A 21322-nucleotide genomic window follows, 5' to 3' on the forward strand; every position below is an offset into this window, starting at 1 on the left:
CTCCAGGTGATGAGGGAGCTTCTGTTCAAGATGGTGGTGTAGGAAGATCCTGAAGTCACCCCTTCCCATAGACACAGATCTATAGCTACCTAGGGGAAAATTCCCTCCGAAAAAGACCTGAAAACTACTGGAGTAAGCTCCTTCACAATGGATAAAGAGGCCACGTCGAGATGGTAGGTTAGGCAGAGACATAGTCTTGCCAAAGACTCCACCCCTGGCACGGTGGCCCACATTTGGGAGGGATCTCACAAACATGGAGCTTGTTCCTGTGCAGCAAGGAGTTTGTGCCCCACATTAGGCACCCCAGCCTTTGGGACCTGCATTAGAGACACGAGCCCCCAAAACATCTGGTTTTGAAGACCAATGGGGCATGTGTCTGAAAAAGCCACAGGGCTGTAGGGAACCCAGACTCCACTCTTAAAGGGCTCGTGTGCAGACTCGCTTGTCCTCAGACCTAGTGTAGAAGCAGCAGTTTGAAAAGTGCCTAGACCATAAGTGAAAGAGATCTGTTTGCTGTTCTTTTATTTATTTGTTTGTTTAGTTTATTTTTTGACAAAGAGAAAGAGAGAATATGAGTGGAGGAGGGGTGGGGAGGGTGGAGAGAATTCCAAGCAGGCTCTGTGCTGACAGGCTCTGTGCTGATGCAGGGCTCGAGCTCACGAACTGTGAGATCATGACCTGAGCTGACATCAGGTACCAGACGCTTAACCAACTGAACCACCCAGGTGCCTCCGTTTGCTATTCTTTTTTTTTTTTTTTTTTAAATTTTTTTAACATTTTTATTTATTTTTGAGACAGGGAGAGACAGAGCATGAACGGGGGAGGGTCAGAGAGAGGGAGACACAGAATCCGAAACAGGCTTCAGGCTCTGAGCTGTCAGCACAGAGCCCGACGCGGGACTCGAACTCATGGACCGTGAGATCATGACCTGAGCCGAGGTCGGCAGCTTAACCAACTCAGCCACCCAGGCGCCCCCTCCGTTTGCTATTCTTAAGGCGTCTGCCAGAAGGACAAGAGGCTGTTGGGACTGTCTCCAGGGACAGAGATGCTGGTGGGTGCCATTTTTGGTGTTCTCCTTCTACCCAGTTAGTGGTGGTGCTGGCAGATGACATTTTGTCACTCTCCTTCTACCCTGCTAGCACTGGTGGGTGCCCCCGTGCGCTACTCCCTGAGACCGTGCCTTAGCCAGCAGGACAAAAGCCCCGCCACTACCTGCTGTCTGACTACAGCTCCAACAAAGCTGGCCTATGGATGTAGCCCACATAGGGATGCCTGAGCACCTGGCTCCAGTGACCAAGAGCGATTGTGTTTCTGGGTCAAATGGGTCTGAAACAATTGGAGAGACAGTTCTTGGCAGACTGCCATCCCCAGAGCACTGCACAGACAGCAGACTGAAACACACTCCCAGTTATCTGATGTAAAAGGCCTATTTACTTGCCCTGGAGCTTTAGCCTGAGGGGCAGGCTTCACATTTACAACACATCTAGAGGCTACAGAGGTGCTATCAGGGAACATAGGATACCATCTTTGAGCTGATCCTCAGCCTTGCTATACCTCTCAGAAAGTTTGCTAGTCCCTCCCAGAAAGGAGCCTCACGTTTTACAACTGTCACTGAGGGGACTCCTCTAGACTGCTTGTTTTGCAGGCCAGCAGGGTCTGTGATTATGTTCCCATAGGACTGCATATATTTGCATGCTTTAAAACCTGCTACTTGAGGATCTAGCTCCCAAATGGCCTGAAACCAGGTGCTAACTGAAATCTTCCCTCTGGAACACTGACAAATCTTGGCATACCCTCTACAACAGGGACCCACCAGGAAAAAAACCGGCTGCTTAGATAATCACAAAGGTTCAAGAGGCAAACAAGAGCTAGGGCATGGTTGAACAGTAAGGTTCATCTCCTACATAAGGCCACTCCTGCAAGACTGGGAGAGATAGCTGTTTCACCTAATGCATAGAAACAAACACAGAAACTCAAGCAAAATGAGGAGACAGAGGAATAGGTTCCAAACAGAAGAACAAGATGAAACCCCAGAAAAAGAAAACAAAAAACAAACCTTAGTGAAATAGAGATAAGTAATTTACATGATGTAGATTTCAAAGTAATAGTTAAAAGATGCTCACCAAACTCAGAAGAATGGTTAAACACAGTGAGAACTTCAACAAAGAGATCGAGAATATAAGTACCAAGCAGAACTAGTAGAACTGAAGAATAACTGAATTGAAGAAGACATGAGTGGGTTTTAAAAGCAGACTAAATGAAGCAGAAGGTAGAATCTGTGAGCTGGAAGACAGGGCAGTGGAACTTACCCAAAAGATGAGCAAAGAGAAATAAGAACTAAAAAAATGAAGGTAACCTAAGGGACTTATGGGACAACATCAAATGGACTAACATTCATATTATAGGAATTTCAAAAGGAGAAGAGAGAGCGAAAGAGGCAGACAACTTATTTGAAGAAATAATGGCCAAAAACTTCTGTAACCTGGGGAAAGAAACACACATCCAGATTCAGAAATCCCAGAGAGTTCCAAACAAGATGAACCCAAAGAGACCACACCAAGACACATTATAATTAAAATGTCAGGGCACCTGGGTGGCTCAGTTGGTTGAGTGACTGACTTTTGATTTTTGCTCAGGTCATGATCCTGCTCTCTCTCTCAATCCCTCTGCCCCTCTCCTTGCTTGCACTCTCTTTCTCTTTCTCTAAAAAAAAAAAAAAAATTAAAATGTCAAACGTTAAGGATACAGAGAATTTTTTTAAATGTTTATTTTTGAGAGAGACAGAGCTTGAGTGGGGGAGGGGCAGAGAGACAGGGAGACACAGAATCTGAAGCAGGCTCCAGGCTCTGAGCTGTCAGCACAGAGCCCGACACGGGGCTCAATGACCTGGGCTGAAGTCAGATGCCCAACCGACTAAGCCACCCAGGCGCCCTGAGCGAATTTATTTTTAAGTTCACCTATTCATTTCTGAGAGAGAGAGTGAGAAAGAGAGAGTGGGAGAGGGGCAGAGAAAAAGAAAGACAGAATCCCAAGCAGGCTCCATGCTGCCAGCACAAAGCCTGATGTGGAGTTCAAACCCACAAACTGCAAGATCATGACCCAAGCTGAGATCAAGAGTCAGTCACTTAGCCAATGGAGTCACCTAGGCATGCCCAGAGAGAATCTTAAAAATAACTTGTTACATACAAGGGAGCACCCATAAGACTATCAGGAGATTTCTCAGCAGAAACATTGTAGGCCAGCAGGGAATGTCATGGTATATTGAAAGTGCCGAAAGGGAAGAGAAAACACTTCCAACCAAGAATACTCTACCTGGCAAGGTTATCATTCACAATTGAAAAAGAGATAAAGAGCTTTCTGAAAGCTACAGGAGTTCATCAGCACTAAACTGGCCCTACGTGAAATGTTAAAGCTAAAAAGAATGGGGACTAATTGGTAACAAGAAAGCATATGAATGGTAACCAACAAAGGCAACTATTTAGTAAAGGTATTGGACTAATCACTTACAAAGCTAGTATTAAAGTTAAAAGATAAAAGTATTGGGGCGCCTGGGTGGCGCAGTCGGTTAAGCGTCCGACTTCAGCCAGGTCACGATCTCGCGGTCCGTGAGTTCGAGCCCCGCGTCAGGCTCTGTGCTGATGGCTCGGAGCCTGGAGCCTGTTTCCGATTCTGTGTCTCCCTCTCTCTCTGCCCCTCCCCCGTTCATGCTCTGTCTCTCTCTGTCCCAAAAATAAATAAAAAAACGTTGAAAAAAAAAAAAATTAAAAAAAAAAAAAAGATAAAAGTATTAAAAATAATGTAACTACTATAATTAGTTAAAGGATAGACATGAAAAAGATGTGAAATGTGATATTAAAAATATAAAATGTTCAGGGGTGGAGTAAAAGCATAGAGTTTTAGAATGCATTCAAACAACCTGCTATCAACCTAAGATAGATTCCTATGTATATGGGCTGTTAAATATGAGCCTCATGGTAAGCACAAAGCAAAAACTCATAATAGATATGCAAAAGATAATGAGAAAGGAACATAAGCACAACACTATAGAAAGTCATCAAACCACAAGGGAAGAAACTAAGAAAAGAAGAAAGGAAGAGAGAGGAGCTACAAAACAAACAATAAACCATAAACAAACACTACAAAATGTCAACAAGTTCTACACAGAATATAAATAATTCTACACAGAATATAAATTCTACACAGAATATAAATAATTGGATAAATTCTCCAATCAAGACAGAGTGGCTGAATGGATTAAAACAAACAAACAAACAAACAAACAAACAAACAAACAAACCCAGTAGTCCGCTATGAGCTACCTACAAGAGACTCACTTTAGATATTAGGACACATAGAGACTGAAAGTGAAGGGATGGAGAAAGATGTTTCATGAAAATGGATACCAAAAGAAAGCCGGGGTAGTTTTACTGACATCAGAAAAATAGACTCTTAAAGATTGTAGGGGCGACTGGGTGGCTCAGTCAGTTAAGTGTCCAACTCTTGATTTGGCTCAGGTCATGATCTCATGGTTCGTGGGTTTGAGCCTCACATTGGGCCCTGGGCTGGAAGTGCGGAGCTTGCTTGGGAATCTCTCTCCCTCTCTCTGCCCCTCCCCACTCATGCTGTCTCTAATCTCTTTCAAAATAAAATAAAAAAAAGAAGATTGTAATAAAAGACAAAGATGGAAACTACATAATGATAAAGAGGTAAATCCAGCAAGAAGATATAACATTTGTAAATATTTATGCACCCAACGTAGAAGGATCTAAATACACAAAGCATATATTAAGTGACCTAAAGGGACAAATTGACAGCATTAGAATAATAGTAGGGGATTTCATACCTCACTTACATCAATGAATAGATCATCCAGACCAAAATCAATAAGGAAACATTGGCTTTAAATGATATATTAGACCACATAGACTTAATAGATATGTATAGAACTTTACATCTAAAAGCATCAGAATACACATTCTTTTGGAGCGCACATAGAACATCTCCAGTATATGTCACATGTTAAGCCATAAAACAAGTCTCAATAAGTTTAAGAAGATTCAAGTTATATCAAGACTCTTTTCCAACCACAATGGTATAAAACTAGGAATCAATTACAAAAAGAAAGTTAGAGGGGTGCTGGGTGGCTCAGTTGGTTAAGTGTCTGACTCTTGATCTCAGTTCCAGTTATGATCTCAAGGTTTGTGAGTTCAAGCCCTGTGTTAGGCCTGCACTGAGAGCACAAAGCCTGCTTGGGAGTCTGTCTCTCCCTCTGCTTCTCTCCCACTCACTCACTCTCTGTCTCTTTCTCAAAATAAATAAACTAAAAAAAAAAAAGAAAAATCACAAATATATGGGGATTATGCAACATACTATTGAACAAACAGTGGGTGAATGAAGAAATCAAAGAAGAAATAAAAAAAATTACTTGAGACAAATGAAAATGGAACTACAACATACCAAAATCTATGAGATGCAGCAAAAGTAGTTTTTTTTTTAATGTTTATTTATTTTTGAGAGAGAGAGAGAGACAGAATGTGAACAGGGGAGAGGCAGAGAGAGAGAGGGAAACACAGAATCTGAACTAGACTCCAGGCTCTGAGCTGTCAGCACAGAGCCTGGCGCAGGGCTGGAACTCATGAACCGCGAGATCATGACCTAAGCCTAAGTCGGAAGCTTAACTGACTGAGCCACCCGGGCGCCCCAGCAAAAGTAGTTCTAAGAGGTACAGTCATAGTGATAAATGCCTACCTCAAGAAATAAGAAAAATCTCAAATAGTCTAATTTTATACCTAAGGAAGCTCGAAAAAGAAGAATAAATGAAGCCCCAAATTGTAGAAGGAAGGAAATAATAAAGATCAGACTGGAAATAATTGAAATAAAGACTACAAAGATAATAGAAAAGATCAGTGAAACTAAGAGTTGGTTCTTTGAAAAGATTAACAGAGTTGGCAAACTTGTAGCTAGGCTCACTAAGAAAAAAAAGAGATGGCTCAAATAAAATCAGAAATAAGAGAGGAGAGGTTACAACTGATACCAAAGAAATACAAGGGATTGTAAGAGACTACTACAAACAATTATGTGCCAACAAACTGGACAACCTAGAAGAAATGGATAAGTTCCTAGAAACATATGATCTTCCAAGACGGATTAATGAATCATAAAAAATCTGAATAGATTACTAAGGAAGTTGAATCAGTAATCAAAAACTTTCCAACAAACAAAAAGTCAAGCCTTCCCTGGTGAGTTCTATGAAACATTCAAAGAAGTCTTAATACCTATCCTTTTCTCAAACTCTTCCAAAAAACTGAAGAGAGGGAATGCTTCCAAACTCATTTTATGAGTCCAGTGTTACTCTGATACCAAAACCAGATAAGGACACCACAAAAAAGGAAAATTATAGGCCAAGGGGTGCCTGGGTGGCTCAGTTGGTTAAACGTCTGACTTTGGCTCAAGTCATGATCTTGCGGTTTCTGAGTTTGAGCCCTGTGTCAAGCTCTGTGTTGACAAGCTCAGAACCTGGATCCTGCTTCGGATTCTGTGTCTCCCTCTCTCTTTGCTTCTTCCCCACTCATGCTCTGTCTCTGTCTCTCTCAAAAATAAATACATATTTTAAAAAATTTAGAAAACTACAGGCCAGTGTCCCTGATGGACATATGTGAAAAATTCCTCAGCAAAATATTAGCAAAGTAAACTTAATAATACATTAAAAGCATCATATACCATGATAAAGTGGGATTTATTCCAGGGATGCAAGGATGGTTTAACATTTTCAAACCAGTCAATGCTACATTAACAAAATGAAGGACAAAAATCATATGATCATTTCAATAGATGCAGAAAAAGCATTTAACAAATTCACCATCCATTTGCAATAAAAGGTCTCAACAAAATGGGTATAGATGGAACGTACCTCAACGTGATAAAGGCCATAAGTGACAAGCCTCCAGCTGACATCATACTCAATGACAAAAAAAACTGAAAGCTTTTCTCTTAAAATTTGGAACAAGAAAAGTATGCCCACTCTTTTAACTTTCATTCAACTTAGTATTAGAAGTTCTGGCCAGAGCAATTAGGCAGGGAAAAGTAATACAAATCATCCAAATTAGAAAGAAAGAAGTAAAACTGTCAATGTTAGTGGAGATGATTTTATATTTAGAAAATTTGAACGATTCCACCAAAAAACTGTTAGAACTAATATATGAGTTTGATATAATTGGAGGGTAGGTACAAGACCCATACATAAAAATATGTTGTTGTTTTTTTATACGCTAAGAATGAACTATAGGAAAGAGAATTAAGAAAACATTCCCATTTCATGGGGTACCTGGGGTGACTCAGTCGGTTGAGTGTCTGACTTCGGCTTAGGTCATGATCTTGTGGTTTGTGGGTTCAAGCCCTGCATCAGGCTCTGTGCTGGCAGTTTGGAGCCTGGAGCCTGCTTTGTATTCTGTGTCTCTCTCTCTGTCTCTCTCTCTGCCCCTCCCCTGCTCGTGCTCTGTCTCTCTCAAAAATAAAATAAACATTGGGAAAAAAAACCAATAAAAAAAGGAAACATTCCCATTTCAAATCACATCAAAAAGAACAAAATACCTAGGATTAAAGTTAACCAAGGACGTGAAAGACGTGTACACTGAAAACTATTACATTGATGAAAGAAATTGAAAACACGAATAAATGGAAAGATATTTTGTGCTCATGGGTTGTAAGAATTCATATCGTTAAAATGTCCATATTTTCCAAAGCAGTCTACAGATTCAGACTATCAAAATTCCTATCAAAATTCCAATGGTGTTTTTCATAGGAATAGAACAAACAATCCTAAGACTTATATGGAACCACAAAAGATCCCAAATAGCCAAAGCAACCCTGAGAAAGAGGAACAAAGCTGGAGGCATCATGCTCCCTGATTTCAAACTATACTACAAAGCCATAGTAAACAAAATAGTATGGTATTGGCATAAAAACAGATACAAAGATTAGTGCAACAGGGTAGAGAGCTCAGAAATCAAACCACGCATATATGGTCAATTAACTTACAACAGAGGAGGCAAAAACATACCATAAGGAAAGGACAGTCTCTTCAATAAGTGTTGGGAAAACTAGACAGCCATGTGCAAAAGAACGATATTGGATTGGCATCTTACACCATATGCAAAAATTAGCTCAAAATGGGTTAAAGACTTGAATATAAGACCAGAAACCATAAAACTGTCTGAATAAAGGATAGGTAGTAAGCTCTCTGACACTGTTTTTAGTGATATCTTTTTGTATCTGAATCCAGAAGCAATGGCAACACAAGCAAAAATAAACAAATGGAACTGCATCAAACTAAAAAGCTTCTGTACAGTGAAGGAGACCATCAACAAAATAAAAAGGCAGTGTGGGAGAATATATTTGCAAATCATATATTTGATAAGGGGTTAATACCCAAAATATAGAAAGAACACCTATAACTCAATAGCAATAATGTAAACAATCTGATTAACAAATGGGCAGAGGATCTGAATAGATATTTTTCCAAAGAAGACATAGAGATGGCCAACAGGCACATGAAAAGGTGCTCAACCTCGGTCATTGTCAGGGAAATACAAATCAAATCACAATGAGATATCACCTCACACCTGTTAGAATTATCAGAAAGACAAAATAACAAGTGTTGGGAAGGATGTGGAGAAAAGGGAATCCTTGGGCACTGTTGGTGCAGCTACTGTGGAAAACAGTATAGGAATTCTTGGGGCGCCTGGGTGGCTCAGTCAGTTAAGTGTCCGACCTTGCTTGGCTCAGGTCATGACCTCGCAGTTTGCAAGTTTGAGCCCCACGTCGGGCTCTGTGCTGGCAGCTGGAGCCTGGAGCCTACTTCAGATTCTATGTCTCCCTCTCTCTCTGCCCCTCCTATGCTCATGCTCTGTCTCTCTTTGTCTCTTAATAATAAATAAACGTTACAAAATTTTTTTTTTTTTAAAGAACAGTATAGAAGTTCTTAAAAAAATTAAAAATAGAGCTGCCATGTGATTTAGTAATTCCACTTCTGGGTATTTATTCAAAGAAAATGAAAATGCTCATTTGAAAAGATATATATGCTCCTATGTTCATTGCAGCGTTATTTATAATAGCCAAGATATGGAAACAACCTAAATATCTATCAATGGATGAATGGATAAAGAAGATGTGGTATACACATATTATGGAATACTTACTGCTCAACCATAAAGAAGATGCAGTCTTGCCATTTGCAACAACATGGATGGAACTTGAGAGTATTATGCTTAGTGAAGTAAGTCAGACAAAGAACAATACCTTATGATTTCACTTATATCTGGAATCTAAAAAAACAAAACAAATAAACCAAACCAGATACAGATACAGAGAACAATTGGTTGCCAGAGGAGAAGGGGTGTGTGGGTTGGGCAAAATGGGTGAAGGGGATCAAGAGGTACAAACTTCCACTCATAGGGGTACCTAGAAGGCTCAGTAGGTTAAGTGTCCTACTCTTGATTTGAGGTCATGATCTTATGGCTTATGAGTTCGAGTCCTACATTGGTCTCTGCGCTGACAGTGTGGAGCTTGCTTGGGATTTTCTCTTTCCTTCTCTCTGTCTGCCACTCCCATGTGCTCTCTCTCTCAAAATAAATAAACTTTAAAACAAAACAAAAACCCAAAACCAAAAACAAAACTTCCACTTGTAAAATAAGTAAGTCATGGGGATGTAACATACAGCATGAGGACTGCAGTCAATAACTGAAAGTTGTTAGGAAAAATCTTAAAGGTTCCTATCAAGAAAAACAATGTTTGTAAATTTGTATGGTGACAAATGGTAGATAGACTTATTGTGGTGATCATTTAGCAATGTATTCAAATGTAGAATTATTATGTTGCACACCTGAAACTAATGCAATGTGTCTCAGTTATACTTCAATAAAAAAAGAAAAAAACTATTTGAATAGGGTATAAATTATGCGCAATGCTTTATTAAAAGAGAGAGGGAGAGGGAGAGAGAGAGATTGATTTCACCGATGCAGGGTTAGGTGAGTCCCCAACCCTTTCTGTTCTTGGCTACCAACTTTCTTGTGTGTTTTATGTGGGTTTTCCCATTCCCCCCCCCCCCCCCCAGGGCTTGGTCCTGCCACATCCACAGCCCTCAGGAGTGGGCTCTGAAGGCCAGCCAGGAAGGGAAGAGGTTGCTGTAGATGCAGCCAGAGCCCTCTATGTAGGGCTGAAAGGAGATGCCTGCCTTGGCCCAGCTGAAGTCTCCCTGCTTTATACCCACACCTCATGTGGAATAAAAGTGATGTTACCTCACCTCCAGCACCCACCTTCCTCACTTCTTATCCAAATGCCCCTCGGTGGTTTAACAAGTTCAGGTGTCCCTGTAGGAGAGGGATGGATGTCCCCTGGGGATGCTCAGTGGACTAGGTCTTGGGCTCTGAGGACTGTTCTTCAAGAAAACAGCAGCAGCTGCCTTTCTGAAACATGGGTGTGACTTCCCCAGAGGGGCCACACTCTACTGGCTGATGGGGAGGTTAACAATGGGTGCCACCATGCCTGGGGCTGGGTGGACTGGTAGATGCTTCAAGCCCACTCTGGCTTGGACACTGGGGGCTGGAATATCAGGCAGAGTGGGCCTCTCTCTCCACACCGCTCCCGTTCTGACATTCCAGTTAAGCCCGATGCATGTGGGACAGCAGAGTCCCGGAGTTGGAGGACCTGAATTGGACACATTTTCTTCTCTCTGGGAATACTTCTGGGGCCGCTGGCTTTTGGGATGCTAATACTGATTGTAGGACCTGCTTACAGCACAGACTTGTCCCCAGTTCTGGGCGATGGCTGGCAGTCCGGTTTCCTGGGGCCTCAGTGCAGCTGGCTCTGGGGCGAATGTTGATCACCACAGGCAGGAAGCCTTGCTTGACCCTTTCTTTATGGGCTGGGGTGCGGGAGTGTGGCCACCCTGACTTTGGAGCAGAGGGGAAGTAGGAGGTGATTCTTCAGACTCTGCAGGGCCTTTCTTCTTTGGTCCCCACCCCAGGGACTAAAGCATTAGATGCTGCCACATTGTAAACCCAGTGGTCCCAGTGGGCTAGGGGACTGATCTCCATAGCCCCTGCGGCCACCACCCCACATCCCCCAGGTTCCAAGTAGGGTTAGTGCTGCCAGGGGACGGACTCGGACTCAGGACTTCTGCAGCCTCCACGGTTCTTTTCTGATGGGCAGGGACATTTCTAACGGCTCCACTCGATCTCTGGTTCTTCCTTCCTTCTGAGGAGCAGAGCCCTTGATTTTCCCCTCCACTGACACTTTGCCTGTTTTCTCATTGTCTGGTACCAACCAGGTGGGCACTCAAATATTTGTTGAATGAACGGAACAAATACTGCATTTGTGATATAAAAAGAAATGTATCCCTAATCTAGCCGATACCCCTGGACATTTAGAGCTCTTGCTTGATTTAAAATCATCCATCTTCGGGCACCTGGTGGCTCAGTCGGTTGAGTGTCCAACTTTGGCTCAGGTCATGATCTCAGTTTGTGGGTTCAAGTCCCGTGTCGGGCTCTGTGCTGACAGCTTGGAGCCTGGAGCCTGCTTTGGATTCTGTGTCTCCCTCTCTCTCTGCCCCTCCCCCACTCACACTGTCTCTCTCTCCCTCTCTCTCTCTCTCTCTCAAAAATAAACATTAAAAAAATTAAAAAATAAACCATCCATCTTCATAATCGCAGGGGTTTGAAATGTCTCTGGGGAGGGGCAGGACTTGTACATCAGGAGCTCCTCACTGAAGGAGCCGTGGCTCTGCCTGAGAGACTTAACCTTCCCTTTCCCGAGGTGGGGTGGACAGGGAGCCCTGCTCAAAAATTTCACAGCGGAGGAAACTGAGGCTGGTTTTCCCAGGTTCTTTTGAGCAGAGGAAGCTGGAGCCAGACTTTCTAGATGCTGACCCCGGATTCTATTTTATTCCATCCCCACCCCCACACCTGCTCCCATCTTCCTCAGTTCACCCAAGGATGCCTCTTGAGTTCCTAGCACCCTGTGTGTGAGGTGACCTTGCAGGGCCTGAGGGCAGCTTTGTAGGAAAACATGCACCCCAAATGGCCAAATCCGTGAGGACTTGAGGGAGGCACGTGTGGGGTTATTTTGGGTTTGGTGGGCCGGGCTCAGATCTCTCTGGCATTCCCGGCCGCTGGCCTCTCAGAATTGACCAGAATGGAAGGATGATAAAAATCAAGGCTCCAGGAATAGCCCAAGAATTTGTTCATTCTTAACCTCTGTAAAGAGGTGTCGCCCAACCCAGAGCCCACAGTGAAGTTGGGGCTGGGGGTGGGTGCTGGTATGGGGAGGGGTAGAGAAGGAGAGTTAAGACCATTTCCTCTTCCTCCCCTGGGGTGGAGGAGGTGGCAAGCTCAGTGTCTGGCTCAGTGCCAATCTGATAAGAGAGAAGGATTTAGAGGCCAGAGGAATGTCCCTCCTCCCACTAGACCATCCCGGCCTCTTGGGGAGTCGCCTGGGAGCTCCCATGGCCAGGGTCAGTGGGTCCAGCTTCCTGGGTCTCTCTAACTGCCTCTTTCTGTTTCTCTGTCCCTCTCAGACTTAGGCAGGCTTGGGGCAGCTGTGGCCTTGGATTCTCAGGGGGGCTTACTGCCTCCTTTCTTCCCCAGAGCCAGGTCCAGAGTCACTTTTGCTCAGTGTACGGGAGGGAGATGTGTACTGAGTATCTATCCTACAGAAGTTCAGGAATCTGCCCTTGTCCTGAAGGAGCTAGATTGAACATGTAGAGACAACTGTGTGTAGACATTCAGACTCAGAAGCATCATCCAGACCAGTCCATAGTTCTGGAGGGGCAGGTAGAACTGTAACAGGCAGAGTGGGTCAGTAGACAGAGCAGGCTACCAGGAGGCAGGACACCTGGCTTGTCCTGGACCAGTCACATTACTTCTCTAGGCTTTAGTTTAGTTTTTTATCTGTAAAATGAGGAGTCTCTGATCCCTGAGGTCCTTTCTGGCTTAAGAATGATCTGATTTCGGGGGTTGTAGGGAGGAAAAACTTTCTCAGATGGGGGCGGGGTGTTTGTGTTGCCTCTGCTCTTTGTTCCATATGGGGTCCAAGGGTGGGCATCTCAGCTGGTCATCCCCATGGGGGCAGGCTGAAGGCTCAGATGTCCCAGCTGGGCCCCAAACCTCTCTTCTGTTCTCTGGACACTTCTGCTCAAGAAAACTGCAAAATCTGACGTTAGGTTTAAAAAATCAGTTGCCCTTGTCCAGGATGAGGTGATCATCCCTTGGCCAACAAGATGAGGTCTGCACCTGCCCTGGCCAGCCTTACTGCTTCCCCCTTGGAGCCACTTTGCCCCTTGTGTTTCTGTAAGGCTGAATTACCTGTTGCCTTTCCTCCCTCTCCCACCATGCAAGCTCTCATTTCTCATTGTTCCCGGTGTGGTCTACTTGCTTGAAATGCCTCTCCCACCCTGCATTGTGTTTTCTCTTATCTGCATTGTTTTAGCAGGTAGGAAAATTTGTTCAGCCATTATTTCTTCAAGAATTTTTCTGTTCCCCCTTCTCTCTTTTCTCTTTCTAGAGCTTTAGTTACATGACCGTTAGCCTCTTGGATATTGTCCTATAGGTTTCTGATGCTCTATTAATTTTTTTCAGTTTTTTTTCTTTGTGTGCTTCATCTGAGATCATTTCTATTGTTATGTCTTCAGGTACAATGTTATTTTCTTCTGCAGGGTCTAATCTGATGTTAAATTTTTCTATCCAGTGTATCGTTCATTTCAGATACTATCTTTTTCATCTCTAGAAGTTCGGTATGAGTCTTTTTATATCTTTTCTCTTTTCATCATGTGTATGTTTCCCTCTACATTCTGGAGCATATGGAGCATACTTAGAATCGCTGCTTTTCATCTGTGTCTGCTGGTGTCATCATCTTTGCCATCTTTGGGTCTGTTCTATTAACTGATTTTTCTCCTGGTTATGGGTCATATCTTTCTGCTTCTTTGAATGCTTGCTAATTTTTGATTGAGTGCCAGACATTGTAGATTTAATGTTGCTGGATTTCATTATATTTCTTTAAATAGTATTGGACTTTATTTTGGCATGCATTTCAATTGCTTGGGATCAGTTTAATATTTGAGGCTTGCCTTTAAGCTTTGTGAGGGTGGATCCAGAGCAGCTTTTAGTCCAGGGCTAATTTAGCTTCACTACTAAGGCACCACCCTTCTGAGGACTCTGCCCAGTGCCCTGGGTATAGTGAGGTCTCTCTACTCTCCAGGGGGGAATGTGACCTCTTTTTGGCCCTGTGTGCTACAATCATTTGGCCTATTGCTTTCCATTGGTTCTCTTCCCAGTCTTGTGGAGCTCACTTCACACATGTGTGGATTAGCCAGAGAGTCAAGGAGACTCTTCTGCACATTCCTAGAGCGCCCTGTCTGCACAGCCCTTCGTCTCTACTATTCTACCTTCAATTCTAGCTCCATGAACTCTGATTTCTGTCTCTTCAGCTTGGTGAGACCACTGGACTCCATTTGTGTGTTTAAAAAAAAATTTTTTTTTAGTGTTTATTTATTTTTGAGAGACAGAGAGAGAGAGAGAGAGAGAGAGCACAAGTGGGGGAGGGGTAGAGAGAGAGGGAGACACAGAATCTGAAGCAGGCTGCAGGCTCTGAGCTGTCAGCACAGAGCCTGATGCGGGGCTTGAACTCACAGACTGTGAGATCATGACCTGAGCCGAAGTCGGACGCTCAACTGACTGAGCCACCCAGGTGCCCCACTGGACTCCATTTGTATTCCTTCTCCTGTGCAGCTGTGTGCAAACCACCTCCAGGCAGTCAGCTGGGTAACCATAGGACTCACTCTTACGTTTTCCTCTTCTCAGGGATTACAGTCCTGTGCGGCCTGTTGTCTCATATCTGAAGGAATTGTCTCATGTATTCTGTTCGGATTTCTAGCTGCTTAAAGTGGGAGGGTAGAGCCAGTCTGCATGACTTCACCATGGTGGTAAACCAAAGTCCAGCATTATTGGAAGACTTACCTCGGGCATCACTTCCTTCCCCACTGGGGAATGTGTCTCTAGTCAGCACTCTTATGAGACCCCATAAGCAGGATATTCTTTTCCTCATAATTTTATCTGGGTCTATTATCTCTCTAAGTAGGCTGTCTCCCTGAACACAAAGATGAGATGGTATTTTCTTGTTGTCAAAGAAAATGTAGTATTTCCCTGGTACATAGTCCAGTGCCTGGCATATAGTAGGCAGCTCACATTTGTTGATTGCATGAGTGAATGAGAAATGAAAGAAACTGTAAGCTAACTATCTAAGAAGAACACTATCTCAGTGGGTATGGAATTCAGACTCTCTTTGTGCTCTGTGGAGCTTCCACCACATCTGTAGTTTTGGGGTTTGTTAATTCTGGTTGGGACACTGGCAAATCTGAATTCATCCAGAGAAGGGCGACTAAGGTGCTGGATGCTATACCACATGGGAGTTGGATGAAGGATTTAGGAATGTTCGTTTTGTCCTAGAATTGCTTTTATGGAGTGGTAAGGGGGACACGATAATTGTTTTCTAACATGTGCAGGATTGATGGGGAAGAAGAGGGCTTAAACGTGTCCTGTAGCTTCAGAGGGCCAAACCTAGGACCCATGGATGAGGGGATTCCAGAAGATTGGATGTGGATCCAGTTCCAGGAAGAACTTGTCTTGCCTTGCCTTTCTTTCTTTCTTTCTTTCTTTCTTTCTTTCTTTCTTTCTTTCTTTCTTTCTTTCTTTCTTTCTATTTATCTTGAGAGAGAGTGAGTACAAGCGGGGGAGGGGCAGAGAGAAGGAGAGACAAGCCCAAGCAGGCTCTGCACCATTTGTGCAGAGCCCAGTGCAGGGCATGAACTCAGTAACTGTGAGATCATGACCTGAGCTGAGATCAAGAATTGAAAACTTAACCAACTGAGCCACTCAGGTGCCCTGGGAGGAACTTTCTAACTGCTAGTGCCATCTAGCAGATGAATAGGCTATCTTGGGAGGTAGTGAGCTCTTCATCACTTCTGGGGTTTAAGTAAAAACTGATATTTATTGATCAGGGATTTTGTGTTTGGGATTGTAAGATTAGATATGATGTTGTATGAGATCGTTTCTAAGATACTTTTCTACTCAATGATTCTAAATCTTTGTCCTCCCTTTGAGCCCAATGATCCATCCCTCCTGGAAATTCCCAGTCCCCAACACGCCCCCCCCCCCCCCAAACAGTGCACACCTGAATATGCCCTCCTTACTACAGTTTTGTGGAACTCCTCACACCTTCATCCTTGCCCAAAGTGGATTCCTTCTGGTGGCCCTGCAGACCAGCTGCTCGCCGTCTGTGCTCATCTCCATCATTTCAGTTCCAGCCTGACTGGCACCCCATCCATCTGGGCTGGTGCCTTATGTCAGTGCCTTGTCCCATTGTGTCTCCTGTGTCTGGATACACAGTGCCTTTGAGACAGTGCAGGACTCTGGTTAGCCCGTTGTTCTCCCTCCTGCCCACACAGCAACATCTGGCAGCCTTGCTGCGGCCATTCTCCGTGCTCGCAAACGTCGCTCTGAACAGACACGGCTGCTCTTGACCTGTTCATTGACTTACTTCTCTGGGATCGTGTCACTTCCTGTGTGCGGCCTCTCCCCTCCCTGGACTGAAAGCTCCCAGGGAGGTGCCACCCCATTGGGTCTGGGATGGTACCTTGCACACTGTGGAGGCCCATTAAATGGTGGTGGGGGCAGGATTTTCAAGAGAATCTTCAAGGACCTGCCTTTCCCCATTAAAAAAATTTTTTTTTTAGTGTTTATTTACTTTTGAGAGGGAAAGAGAGAGACAGAGGCATGAGCAGGGTAGGGGCAGAGAGAAAGAGAGACACAGAATTCGAAGCAGGCTCCAGTCTCTGAGTTGTCAGCCCAGAGCCCGACATGAAGCTCGAACACACAAACTGTGAGATCATGACATGAGCCAAAGTTGGATGCTTAACTGACTGAGCCACCCAGGCACCCCAGCCTTTTGCCATTTTTATGGTGGTCTTTAGGGAGCTCCAAATAAGATTCCAGCCAGAGAAGGAAGGGCAGGTCTGCAGCTCAGTGGCTGGGGAGTGTAGGGGGCTGACTCAGAAGGGGCAAAAAGCCAAGGGCTCGATCTTCTGCTTCCCTAAAGCTGTTGCCCAACCTCTCAGTGGAAGGAACCTTTGTCAGGTTGTCTGCTAGGGGATCCATGGTACCTCCCTTGTTCCTTCGTGGTGTCTGCAGCAGTCAGCTGTGCCCAGGGGGTAAGTCACAGCCGGGCAGGCTCTGGGGGCAAGGGCTTTATAGGAAGCAGACCTGAGGTGAGAAATCTTCCCGGCAGCTGAGTGCCCTGGCCTGACTCCAAGTGGCCTTGAGCTCCCGAGAGCCTCCTTCCCAGTGTGCTGCTCATCTTCCTTCAGCTCGCTGGGCCACGCATGGTCATGGATGTGAGGAGCACTCTTGAACTCGGACTCGGGTTCTCTGGTCCTCTTAGCCTTGGTCAGACAGGTCTGACATGGGGAAGTCTTGTTTCTTCCTCTGCAAATGGGAAGAACAAGGGCTCCACTGGGGAGCGGGGGGTGAGCTCGTTTGCAGGACTGATGTTCGAGGCTCCTGCTCCCAGAGCTGCTTTCGCCGTCCTGGACAGTGTGGGCTTAGCCTCTTCCTCAGCAAAAGCGCAGCACTCCTCGCAAATGGGAGTCCTTTCTCCCATAGAAGCAAAGGGAATGTTATTTGGAAACTGATCTGCTAGGAGGGCTGGAGTGCAAGTGCATTTGGGCTCACAAAGTCGGCGCCCCCACTGGAAAGGGAGCTCCAGGGGAGAAGGCGTGCCTCTCTCTGTATTTGCTCTATACGTCCAGCATCGAGACAGCAGCTGGCACAAAGTGGGCACCCCGTAGACGTCTGACGACTGAATGAAAGCATCTGGGAGGAAGGAGTCCCGGCATTCGTGTGGCCAGGGTCGTATGGCCAGGGCTGTGCAGCACTCCACCTGGCCTCTGCCACTTAACAGATGAGGTAGATGAGGTTCGGCGGGGCAGTAGTGTGCCCAGGCCCCTCGCTGTCACATGGGAGACCTCAGTGTTTTGTCTCCCAGCTGCTTGCTTGTTCCACTGGAAGGCTGCCAAGACAATAATAAAAACAATGCTATAATTACAGCTAATATTGACGGAGTGCGCTCTGTCATGACGGGGAGTGTTTTGGCCTAATTCTTGAAATGCGCTCACTGAAAAGAGATTTCCCGAATTTGTTCACCCTTCCCCGTGGCCTTCTGTACCCATGCCCTAGTGTCCGCCTTAGAACACATTTGCCCTCGATGTGAAGAAAAGAAAAAGATACTATTTTCGTCAGTCCTATCCATGGTAGCTGTTGTCTGCATGCTGTTTAGGTCAACTAATGGTTTATTGGGGGTGTTTATATTGGTGATCTTACTATTCCTTATGTGGTTATCAGTATGGGATTTGCTCATTTGTGCTTCTGCCGGTCATCTATTGAGCACCTACTGTATGTAAGCAGGTCCTGGGCACCAGGGATTCGGTGGGGACTAGCACCTGATGTGTCCACCTGTCTGAGGACCTCAGACATGACTTAGCTGGTTCCTCGAGGCAAGAACTGTGTGTGTAAATCCCTCTGTGTTTAAGGCTCCCCTTAGCACTAGGGTCCCTGCCCTGGGACTGAAAGTTAGCATGGGGGATGCATTGTGGAGTCTTCCTTTTCTATAGGGCACTCTGCTAGGAAAGCACTGAAGCATACTCCCAGGCATCATTTTACTGTCGTTTCCCCCTGACAATGACCTTGAGAAGTGGCTAGAATGAGGATTTTTTTTTTTTTCAGAGGAAGCCACTGAGCCTCAGAGGACTGACAGCGTGTAAGTGGAGCTGAGGACTTGTGATTTCGATCCTGGCCTCAGCTTGGTTCACCCTAAGTGTTCTGAGACTCTCATTCCACAAATGTTTGAGGGGCTCCTCTGCCAGGGGATGCAGGAGAGAAGGAAAATCCCTGTCCTCAAGAGCTTATATTTTGGTAGGGAAGATTGACCATAAGCAAATAATTTCAGCTCTGTATTACATTGGGTAGTGACAGAAGCTATGGAGAAAAGTGAAATAGGGAAGGGGTGGAGGATAGGGCAGGGTTCAGGGATTATGGCTTACACAGGGCACTTAGGGAAGGCCTTACCGAGGAGGTAAATTTTAGCAGAGATGGCAGAAGGTGATGGAGCCAACCCTGAAGATACCTGGGGAAGGTGCATCCCATGGCAGAGGGAATAGGATGTGCAAAGGCCCTGAGGCAGGAGTGTGTGTGCTTGTTCAAGCCTGTATAGCTGGTGTGAAGTGAGCAAGGGAAAGGTCATAGTCCTCAGAGCACATAGGGCCTTGGAAGTCTTTTTCTGGGCTTTAGCTTCTCTGGTGGTGAGGTGGGAGCCAGTGGAGGAATTTGATGAAGGAGAGACAGACCTACCTCCCATTTCAAAAGGATCACTGGCTACTATGTAGAAAATCGACTGAGCGTATATATGCAGCGGCGGCAGCAGCAGCAGCAGCAGCAGCAATAATAATAACTGCTCTCTATCAAGTGCTTGTTGAGTGCCAGGCATGGTCGCATTTAATCCTCCTGACTACTTTATCTCCATCTTCCTTAGGCGGAAACCTAGACTCAGCTGGTAGAGCTGGCTGTCAGTTTAGGACAATCTGATTCCAAAGTTTGTGCTCTTGACTGTCATCCATTTTTCAGTGGCAGAGGGATGGCTCGTTTAGAATGGCAGCGAACAGACATCTGGGTGTGGCAGTCGGGTGGACTGTGTACCCATTCTCTGGCTGCTCTCGGGGGTTCAGCGGGCCACCCAGAAGAGGGGTGAGGGGCAGGCTCTCTCCTCTTACTCTCGTATTGAGTGGAGGCTGGGGCAAATTGCTTCCAGATGAGGGAAGCAGTTTGGGGAGTGGAATTTGTGCCCTGTCTCCAGACAGCAGCCTCTCAGGGCCTGAGAGGGCCTTGTGTCTTTGTGTTTGGCCTATCAGACAAGCCCTTGTACTTAGAGACCTGGAATTTTTGCTACCGACTGGGGCTCAGCGCCCTGAGGCAGGTGGGCGGGAGACCTCTGCAGATGGTCTCCCCCTCCCTGGAGACACAGCCTCCCTCTCTTTCTGAGTGAAGTCTGGGCCAAAGTGCCCTGTATTTTATCTCCCCCTTTTCTTCCAAGTAGCTTAGGTCACTTTCAGAATGTCACTTCCATAATCCTCATATTTATTGCTCCCTAAGGAAGTAGGAAGATTTTGCCTTGTCTTAAAAAAAAAAAAAAAAAAAAAGTGCTGGGGGTCCCTGGCTGGCTCAGTCTGTAGAGCGTGTGACTCTTGATCTTGGGCATGTGAGTTCGAGTCCCACGTTGGGGGGTTGAGTTTACTTAAAAAAAAAAAAAAAGTGCTGCCGGGTGGGAAAACTGGGGGAGTGAGGCTGGGGTGGATCAAGGGAGGGAAGCCCAGGCCTGGGTGCAGCTTGCCTGGAGTGGGGCAGGGAGGGAAGAGCTGAACTGACTTGGGTTTGTTCTTTTTAGCTTTACCTTTGGTGTCTGAGTGTGTGGGAGGTGGGACTGAGCTGGGACTCCCTGCCCTTACCTAGCAAGTGGTCTCAGAGAGCTGATGCGGCCCTGGCCACGTGAAGTGAGGGGGATTCTGGAAAAGAGAGGAGGTGGCCGCCTCAGGCCAGACTCCCTGGCTGCTCAGCTTCAGTCAGCGGGGGCCCTGGGGCTGGGGCTTGGAGGCACTCTCCCAACCTTGAATACACACCACCACCCACAGCGCCAGACCTTGGTGGGCCAGGCAGGGGAGGGTACATTGTTCCGCAGGGTAGAGAGAGGACCATTTTGGGAAGGAAAGGCTCCTTCTTGGCTGCTCAGATCCCAGCGGGTTAGCAGCCACAGAAGCAGAGCAAACAGGCCCCTGACTTTGTTTCTATTTCAGAAACCTCACTGTTGCTGACAGGCCACCACCGCAGAACGTGGCATCATCACAGGGCCATGGAGCTGACAGCCGCCTCCTGCAGTGGGGGTGGGGAAGGGGGTGCTGAGGGTGGGGGCTCTATCTAGACCGCTGCCTCCATCAATTCGAGTTAGAGTGGGGGAGGGGCCAGACGTGTCTCGGCCTTGGCCGGTTCTCCTGACCTCACAAGCCAGCAAGTGAATATCTGCCTCAAAGACTGAGGGTGGTGAGGCAGGACAGTAAAGGGTGGGAAGTGGCCTGGAAACTTGGATTGCATTCCCAGCTGGTTTGGCTGACCAGCCAGGTGACTAGGGCCTTCTTTCTAGTCTTCCCACCTGCAATCTTTCTGAGCCTTAA

The 21322-nt window shown here is 45.7% G+C and overlaps 1 protein-coding gene across 12 annotated transcripts in view; it reads left to right on the plus strand.

The window, feature by feature from the left end:
- Positions 1-21322, plus strand: part of TSPAN9 (tetraspanin 9) — a 206056-nt gene that overhangs the window by 12661 nt on the left and 172073 nt on the right. For 2 of the 12 annotated variants that reach the window (XM_060658698.3, XM_060658703.3), the window contains exon 3: positions 18828-18861. The exons of the other annotated variants lie outside the window; for them this stretch is intronic. The gene's annotated coding sequence lies outside the window, so the exon portion shown is untranslated. The remainder of the gene's footprint in view (positions 1-18827; positions 18862-21322) is intronic. 12 annotated transcript variants of the gene reach the window in all.

Source organism: Panthera onca, chromosome B4, assembly GCF_046562875.1.
Source record: "Panthera onca isolate mPanOnc1 chromosome B4, mPanOnc1 haplotype 2, whole genome shotgun sequence".
Lineage (NCBI taxonomy): Eukaryota > Metazoa > Chordata > Mammalia > Carnivora > Felidae > Panthera > Panthera onca.